This window comes from Bison bison, unplaced genomic scaffold (genome assembly GCF_000754665.1).
Source record: "Bison bison bison isolate TAMUID 2011002044 unplaced genomic scaffold, Bison_UMD1.0 scf7180017864174, whole genome shotgun sequence".
Classification (NCBI taxonomy): domain Eukaryota; kingdom Metazoa; phylum Chordata; class Mammalia; order Artiodactyla; family Bovidae; genus Bison; species Bison bison.
In genome coordinates this window covers 718,074-728,228 of record NW_011494746.1, presented here as the reverse complement: position 1 = coordinate 728,228, position 10,155 = coordinate 718,074, and positions in this window count along the sequence as shown.

The following is a 10,155-nucleotide window of genomic DNA, read 5'->3' as shown; positions in this document are numbered from 1 at the left end:
TGGAAAAGACTCTGATGCTGGGAGGAATTGGGGGCAGGAGGAGAAGGGGATGACAGAGGATGAGATGGTGAGATGGCTGGATGGCATCACTGACTCGATGGATGTGATTTTGAGTGAACTCCGGGAGTTGGTGATGGACAGAGAGGACTGGTGTGCTGTGATTCATGGGGTCGCAAAGAGTCGGACACGATTGAGCGACTGAACTGAACTGAACTGAGTGAGGGGAGATTCTGCCAGCCTGAGGAAAACAATAGGGGAACTCCTTTTGGACTTTGTGTGTTATGTTAGTAAAATTCATTACTGGAGCAAGTGCAAAAGAAGAGCATTGAAACTACTTAAATTAGCACATGCTTAAATATTTGTGTGAGTGTGTTTTCAGTCACTAAGTTATGTTCAACTCTTTGCAACCCCATGGACTGTAGCCCACCAGGCTCCCCTGCCCATGGAATTTCCCAGGCAAGAATACTGGAGTGGGTTGCCATTTCCTCCTTCAGTGGATCTTCCCAATCCAGGGATTGAACCTGTCTCCTGTGTCTCCTGCATTGGCAGGCAGATTTGCCACCACTGAGCCACCTGGGAATCCTTAAGTATATTAGGAGCCAAAGAACCAAGCTTTGTGCTCAATTCAGCTTGTTCTTATGGGATGTAAATGGAAGTCATTTCAAATTGATGATTGTTTTTTAGATTCTGACATATAGGAATTACTATCAAGGAGGACAAATAGCAAATGAATATAAAAATTATATATCACAAGTTGGGAATATAATGATAATAATAAATTAAAATTATTGAGCACATGTAATGTTCCAGGCAGCATTTTAGGCACTTTTCTTGCTTAATCCCTGTAATAACTCAATAAGATAGGTACCAATTTTATCTTCTGCATATTACAGTAGGGAAATTGAACCCTGGAAAGTATAAGTGACTTGCCCAAGGTGCCACAGGCAATTATTGGCACAGCTGTGTTTTGTCTCCAGAGTAAATATTCCTATCATCTATTCTAGAATGCTTTAAGGCAGATGTTTATAAAGTGCTTGTCAGTAGAATGATCTTAAAAAGCTGGGATGGCAAGCCAGAGACGGCCTTGAGAAATAGCCAGAAGTTAATTGAATGCCATTTTAATATATTTATGAGTTATAAGGTCCCATCAGATATGGAGAATATGATAAGTTGCAGAGTTCTGTCATATGCAAAGATAATTATAACTAGATGAAAGGATATTTAAAATCTTAAGATTTAAAGAAATTGAAAATCCAAACAAGTAACGTATAGCAGCCTGAGTTGATTATAAAGTACTCAAGATCTATTTCTTTTGTTTTGAAGCTCCCATTATGGACTGAAAATAGGACTCAGTAGACCACATAAGGAATTCAGTGAGGACTGAAAAAATAAAATTGAAGATAAGAGAAAAGGATAAAAACTAGACATGAGTTGAATAAATCTTGAGATATCTGTTGAATTTAACATTTTATTTCAGGGAACAGAGTGTAATTAAACCAAATAATTTAAGGGCTATGAATAGTTTGGGGTAATCTTTTTTTGGTGAATATTTAATGCATTAATTTATTTCCTTCCTTCATGTCTTTAATTAATTGTCACCTTTTCAGTGAGTCTTTCTTAGCCACCCAATTAAAACTACACACTCCTTTACAACATCACATAATACATGGGACACTGTATCTGCCCTGTGTGCTGTATTTTTCTTCATAGCACTTATCACCTTATAATACTCTTTTTTAAAACAATTGAAGTATTTGGGCTTTCCTGCTGGCTCAGAGGTAAAGAATCTGCCAGTCCACACAGGAGTCACAGTTTCAGTTCCTGGGTCAAGAAGATTACCTGGAGAAGGAAATGGCAACCCAATCCAGTATGCTTGCCTGGGAGATGCCATGGACAGAGGAGCATTCCAGGCTATAGTTCATGGGGTTTCAAGAGATTTGGACGTGACTTTGCAATTAAACAATAACAATAGTAGTTGCCTTACAGTGTTTCAGGTGTACAGCAAAGTGATTCAGTCATCTACCTACCTACCTACCTATTCTTTTTTCAGATTCTTTTCCATTATAGGATATTACAAGATATAGAATATAGTTCCCTGTGCTATTCAGTAGGTCAATGTTGTTTATTTTACATATAGTAGTATGTATATGTTAAATTTCTAAAATTTCAAATTTATCCCTCCAAAGGGGAGGAGGGAAAGGGGAAATGGGTAGCCAGAAGTTTGTTTTGTAGCCATACTTTCCTCTTTGGTAGCCATAAGTTTGTTTGCTATGTCTGTGAGTGTTCTCTTTTGTAAATAAGTTCATTTGTATCATTATTTCACATTCCATATTTGAGTGATATCACATGGTATCTGTCTGACTTACTTGACTTAGTATGCTAATCTCTAGATCCATCCATGTTACTGCAAATGGCATTATTTTATTCTTTTTTTGTTGCTGAGTAATATCCTATTGTATATATTGGAATGCTTCCATATCTTGGCTATTGTAATTAATATTGCTATAAACATAAATGTATCTTTTTGAATTACTGTGGTTTTTTTTTAAAAATATATACCCAGGAGTGGAATTGCTGGGTCATATGGTCATTTTATTTTTAGCTTTTTGAGAAATGTCAATACTCTTTTCCACAGTGGATGCACAAATTTACATTTCCACCAACAGTGTAAAAGTGTTCTGTTTCTTCACATCCTCATCAACATATGTTATTTCTGGTCTTTTTGATGATAACCATTCTGACCACTCCAGTACTCTTGCCTGGAAAATCCCATGGATGGAGGAGCCTGGTGGGCTGAAGTCCCTGGGGTCGCTAAGAGTCGGACATGACTGAGTGATTTCACTTTCACTTTTCACTTTCCTGCATTGGAGAAGGAAATGGCAACCCACTCCAGTGTTCTTGCCTGGAGAATCCCAGGGACGGGGGAGCCTGGTGGGCTGCCGTCTATGGGGTCACACAGAGTCGGACACGACTGAAGTGACTTACCTTACCTTACCTTATTCTGACAGGAGTGAGGTGAGATATTGTGGTTTTGATTTTTATTTCTCTGATGATTAGCAATGTTGAGCATCTTTTCATGTGACTGTTGGTCTTCTCAATTTTGTTTTAGGCAGATTAAAATTCCCCTAGTAGGTCTTAAGGTAGGTAGGTGAAGCTATTTGGCTGTTTTATAGGTAGAATGAGAAAGGTTTTGATCTGTAATCTTCACATGGTAGAGCTGGTGATAGGGTCTGCTTTCAATGATCAGAATTGTTGTGTTGGAGTACATAGTTTCCTACTGAAACTATGTTAATTTAAAAGTGAAATACTCATCTTATACTCCCATGTAATATGGTTATAGAAAGTTCATAGGGTGATCCATACCTCCTACCTCATGGGGTGGAGGTGGGGTTCCTGTGACTAGCTGATGGGGGATGAAAATTTCCCAAGCTTGAGTCACAAGTGGGTCAGCTCAGTATGTGAGGGCAGGAGAAAATTATTGCAGCTATAAAAAAGCAATGAAGACAGTCTTTATATTGATAATAGAAATATCTGAAAGATGCTTATTTAAGTAAAAAGAAAGAACAAGGACTAACAGAAACTGTTTAAAACTGATAAATGAGGAAATAGGCATAGTTCACCATTTAGATGTATGGTATGAGTGTGTGTGTTAGTTGCTTAGTCGTGTCCGACTCTTTGCCACCCCACGGTCTGTCCGTGGGATTGTCTAGGCAAGAATACTGGAATGAGTTGCCATTCCTTTCTCCAGGGGATCTCCCCAACCCAGGGGTCAAATCAGGATCTCCTGCATTGCAGGCAGTTTCTTTACTGTCTGAGCTACCAGGGAAGTCCTCAGGCGTATGGGGGTAACAACCAAAGGAAGTAAAAGCAGAAACTGACAAAAGTGAGTTTATCTGAGAAGAGAGATTATTGATATGTCAGAAAGGGTTGCAAACTGCTGCTTTTCATTTCGTACCTTTCTGTACTGTTGTAAGTACAACTTCCTGAGAAATCTGTATACAGGTCAAGAAGCAACAGTTAGAACCAAACATGGAACAACAGACTGGCTTCAAACTGGGAAAGGAGTATGTCAAGGCTGTAAATTGTTACCCTACTTATTTAACTTATATGCAGAGTACATCATGTGAAATGTTGGACTGGATGAAGCACAAGCTGGAATCAAGATTGCTGGGAGAAATATCAATGACCTTCAGATACACAGATGACACTACCCTCATGGCAGAAAGTGAAGAGGAACTAAAGAGCCTCTTGATGAAAGTGAAAGAGGAGAGTGAAAAAGTTGGCTTAAAACTCAACATTGAAAAAACTAAGATCATGGCATCTGGTCCCATCACTTTGTGGCAAATAGATGGAGAAACAATGGAAACAGTGACAGAGTTTCTTTTCTTGGGCTCCAAAATCACTGCAGATGGTGACTGCAGCCATGAAATTAAAAGACACTTGCTCCTTGGAAGAAAAGCTATGTACAACCTAGACAGTATATTAAAAAGCACAGACATTACTTGGCTGACAAAGGTCCGTCTAGTCAAAGCTATGGTGTTTCCAGTAGTCATGTATGGATGTGAGCATTGAACTATAAAGAAAGCTGAGTGCCAAAGAATTGATGCTTTTGAACTGTGGTGTTTGAGAAGACTCTTGAGAATCCTTGGACTGCAAGGAGATCCAACCAATCAATCCTAAAGGAAATCAGTCCTGAATATTCATTGGAAGGACTGATGCTGAAGATGAAACTCCAATACTTGGCCACCTGATGTGAAGAACTGACTCATTGGAAAAGACCCTGATGCTGGGAAACATTGAAGGCAGGAGGAGAAGGGGATGACAGAGGATGAGCTGTTTGGATGGCACCGTTGACTCGATGGACATGAGTTTGAGCCAACTCTTGGAGTTGGTGATGGACAGGAAAGTCTGGTATGCTGCAGTCCATGGGGTTGCAAACAGTTGGATATGACTGAGCAACTGAACTGAACTGTAGGTTTTTCTTTTTCTTTTTATTGTAGATAGGGCAAGAGGAAAGTGTAAGGGTGGGGGGTGGTCCCAATATGGCAGAGAAATAGGACAGGGAGAGTTTCTGCCCCCAACAAATTCATCAAAAGATCATTTGAATGCTGAGCAACTTCCACAAAACAACTTCTGAATGCTGATGGAGGACACCCGGCACCCAGAAAGGCAGCCCATTCTCTTTGAAAGCAGACAAGCAAAAGCTGAGAGAATTCAGCATCACCAAAGCACTCATCAACAAATGCTGAAGGATCTTCTCTAGACAGGAAACACTGAAAAGGTTTATAAACTCGAACCCAAAACAACAAAGTAAATGGCAGTGGGATCATACTTATGAATAATTACCTTAAATGTAAATGGGTTGAATGCCCCAATTAAAAGACAAAGACTGGCTGAATGGATACAAAAACAAGACCCCTATACATGGTGTCTACAAGAGATCCGCTACAAACCAAGGGACACATACAGACTGAAAGTGAAGGGCTGGAATAAAGATATTTCATACAAATGAAGACCAAAAGAAAGCAGGAGTAGCAATACTCATATCAGATAAAATAGACTTTGAAATAAAGGCCTTGAAAAGAGACAAAGAAGGACACTACATAATGACCAAAGAATCAATCCAAGAAGAAGATATACAATTATATATATATATACCCAACATAGTAGCACCACAATATGTAAGGCAAGTTCTAACAAGTATGAAAGGAGAAATTAACAGTAACACAATAATAGTGGGAGACTTTAATATTCCACTCACACCTATGGATAGATCAACCAAACAGAAAATTAGCAAGGAAACACAAACTTTAAATCATACAATCGACCAGTTAGACCTAATTGATATCTATGGTACATTTCACCCCAAAAGAATGAATTTCACCTTTTTCTCAAGTGCACACTGAACCTTCTCCAGGATAGATCACATCCTGGGCCATAAATCTAGCCTTGGTAAATTCAGAAAATTTGAAATCATTTCAAGCATCTTTTCTGATCACATTGTGGCAAGATTAGATGTCAACTACAGGAAAAAAACTATTAAAAATAAAAACATATGGAGGCTAAACAATACACTTCTGAATAACCAACAAATCACAGAAGAAATAAAAAAAGAAATAAAAATATGCATAGAAACAAATGAAAATGAAAACATGACAACCCCAAACCTATCAGTTCAGTTCAGTCAGTCATGTCCAACTTTTTGCGACCCCATGAATCACAGCACGCCAGGCCTCCCTGTCCCTCACCAACTCCCGGAGTTCACTGAGACTCATGTCCATCGAGTCAGTGATGCCATCCAGCCATCTCATCCTCTGTCGTCCCCTTCTCCTCCTGCCTCTAATCCCTCCCAGCATCAGAGTCCTTTCCAATGAGTCAACTCTTTGTGTGAGGTGGCCAAAGTACTGGAGTTTCAGCTTCAGCATCATTCCTTCCAAAGAAATCCCAGGGCTGATCTCCTTCAGAATGGACTGGCCGGATCTCCTTGCAGTCCAAAGGACTCTCAAGAGTCTTCTCCAACACCACAGCTAGTAAAGTAATGCTGAAAATTCTCCAAGCCAGGCTTCAGCAATATGTGAACCGTGAACTTCCTGATGTTCAAGCTGGTTTTAGAAAAGGCAGAGGAACCAGAGATCAAATTGCCAACATCCGCTGGATCATGGAAAAAGCAAGAGAGTTCCAAGGAGTAAGCGTCTTTTAATTTCATGGCTGCAGTCACCATCTGCAGTGATTTTGGAGCCCCCCAAAATAAAGTCTGACACTGTTTCCACTGTTTCCCCATCTATTTCCCATGAAGTGATGGGACCGGATGCCATGATCTTTGTTTTCTGAATGTTGAGCTTTAAGCCAACTTTTTCACTCCCCACTTTCACTTTCATCAAGAGGCTTTTGAGTTCCCCTTCACTTTCTGCCATAAGGGTGGTGTCATCTGCATTTCTGAGGTTATTGATATTTCTCCTGGCAAACCTATGGGACACTGTAAAAGCAGTGCTAAGGGGAAGGTTCATAGCATTAAAGCTTACCTCAGGAAACAAGAAAAATCAATTAAATAATCCAACTTTACACCTAAAGCAACTAGAAAAAGAAGAAATGAAGAACCCCAGGGTTAGTAGAAGAAAAGAAATAATAAAAAATAGGGCAGAAATAAATGAAAAAGAAACAAAGGAGACCATAGCAAAAATCAACAAAACTAAAAGCTGGTTCTTTGAGAAGATAAATAAAATAAAATAAGATAAAATAGATGAACCATTAGCCAGACTCATCAGAAAAAAGGGAGAAGAATCAAATCAACAAAATTAGAAATGAAAATGGAGAAATCACAACAGACAACCCAGAAATACAAAGGATCATAAGAGACTACTATCAGCAACTATATGCCAATGAAATGGACAACTTGGAAGAAATGGATGAATTCTTAGAAAAGTATAGCCTTCCAAAACGGAACCAGAAAGAAATAGAAAATCTTAACAGACCCATCACAAGCACAGAAATTGTACCTGTAATCAAAAATCTTTCAACAAATAAAAGCCCAGGACCAGATGGCTTCACAGGTGAATTCTACCAAAACTTTAGAGAAGAGGTAACACCTATCCTACTCAAACTCTTCCAGAAAATTGCAGAGGAAGGTAAACTCCCAAACTCTTTCTATGAGGCCACCATCATTCTAATACCAAAACCTATAGACAAAGATGCCACAAAAAAAGAAAACTACAGGCCAATATCACTGATGAACATAGATGCAAAAATCCTCAACAAAATTCTAGCAAACAGAATCCAACAACATATTAAAAAGATCATAGATCATGACCAAGTGGGTTTTATTCCAGGGATGCAAGAATTCTTCAGTATTTGCAAATCAATCAATGTGATACACCACGTCAACAAATTGAAAGATAAAAACCACATGATTATCTCAATAGATGCAGAGAAAGCCTTTGACAAAATTCAACGTCCATTTATGATAAAAACCCTCCAGAAAGCAGGCATAGAAGGGACATATCTCAACATAATAAAAGCCATATATGATAAACCCACAGCAAACATTATACTCAATGGTGAAAAACTGAAAGCATTTCCCCTAAAGCCAGGAACAAGACAAGGGTGCCCACTCTCACCACTACTATTCAACATAGTTTTGGAAGTTTTAGTCATAGAAATCAGAGAAGAAAAAGAAATAAAAGGAATCCAGACTGGAAAAGAAGAAGTAAAACTCTCACTGTTTGTGGATGACATGATCCTCGACATAGAAAACCCTAAAGACACCACTGGAAGATTACTAGAGTTAATCAATGAATATAGTAAAGTTTCAGGATATAAAATTAACACACAGAAATCCCTTGCATTCCTATACACTAACAATGAAAAAACAGAAAGAGAAATTAAGGAAACAATTCAATTCACCATTGCAACAAAAAGAATAAAATACTTAGGAAGAAATCTACCTAAAGAAACAAAAGACCTATATATAGAAAACTAAAACCCTGATGAAAGAAATCAAAGATGACACAAATAGATGGAGAAATATACCATGTTCATGGATCAGAAGAATCAATACAGTGAAAATGAGTATACTACCCAAAGCAATCTATAGATTTCATGTAATCCCTATCAAGCTACCAACAGTATTTTTCACAGAGCTGGAACAAATAATTTCACAATTTGTATGGAAATACAAAAAACCTCAAATAGCCAAAGCAATCTTGAGAAAGAAGAATGGAACTGGAGGAATCAACCTGCCTGACTTCAGACTCTACTACAAAGCCACAGTCATCAAGACAGTATGGTACTGGCACAAAGACAGAAATATAGATCAATGAAACAAAATAGAAAGCCCAGAGATAAATCCACGCACACATGGACACCTTATCTTTGACAAAGGAGGCAAGAATATACAATTATACAATGGATAAAAGGCGGTCTTTTTAACAAGTAGTGCTGGGAAAACTGGTCAGCCACTTGTAATAGAATGAAACTAGAACACTTTCTAACACCATACACAAAAATAAACTCAAAATGGATTAAAGATCTAAATGTAAGACCAGAAACTATATAACTCCTAGAGGAAAACATAGGCAAAACACTCTCTGACATAAATCACAGCAGGATGCTCTCTGACCCACCTCCCAGAGTATTGGAAATAAAAGCAAAAATAAACAAATGGGACCTAATTAAACTTAAAAGCTTTTGCACAATGGACGGAACTATAAGCAAGATGAAAAGAAAGCCTTCAGAATGGGAGAAAATAATAGCAAATGAAGCAAATGACAAAGAATTAATCTCCAGAATATACAAGCAGCTCATGCAGCTCAATTCCAGAAAAATAAACGACCCTATCAAATAATGGGCCAAAGAACTAAACAGACATTTCTCCAAAGAAGACATACAGATGGCCAACAAACACATGAAAAGATACTCAACATCACTCATTATCAGAGAAATGCAAATCAGAACTACAATGAGGTACCATCTTATGACAGTCAGAATGGCTACTATCAAAAAGTATACAAACAATAAACGCTGGAGAGGGTGCAGAGATAAGGGAACCCTCTTACACTGTTGATGGGAATGCAAACTAGTACAGCCACTATGGAGAACAGTGTGGAGATCCCTTAAAAAACTGGAAATAGAACTGCCATACGACCCAGGAATCCCACTGCTGGGCATACACACTGAGGAAACCAGAATTGAAAGAGACACGTGTACCCCGATGTTCATCACAGCACTGTTTATAATAGCCAGGACATGGAAGCAACCTAGATGTCCATCAGCAGATGAATGGATAAGAAGGCTGTGGCACGTATACACAATGGAATATTCAGTTCAGATCAGATCAGATCAGTCGCTCAGTCGTGTCCGACTCTTTGCGACCCCATGAATCACAGCATGCCAGGCCTCCCTGTGCATCACCAACTCCCGGAGTTCACTGAGACTCACGTCCGTCGAGTCAGCGATGCCATCCAGCCATCTCATCCTCTGTCGTCCCCTTCTCCTTCTGCCCCCAATTCCTCCCAGAATCAGTCTTTTCCAATGAGTCAACTCTTCGCATGAGGTGGCCAAAGTACTGGAGTTTCAGCTTTAGCATCATTTCTTCCAAAGAAATCCCCGGGCTGATCTCCTTCAGAATGGACTGGTTGGATCTCCTTGCAGTCCAAGGGA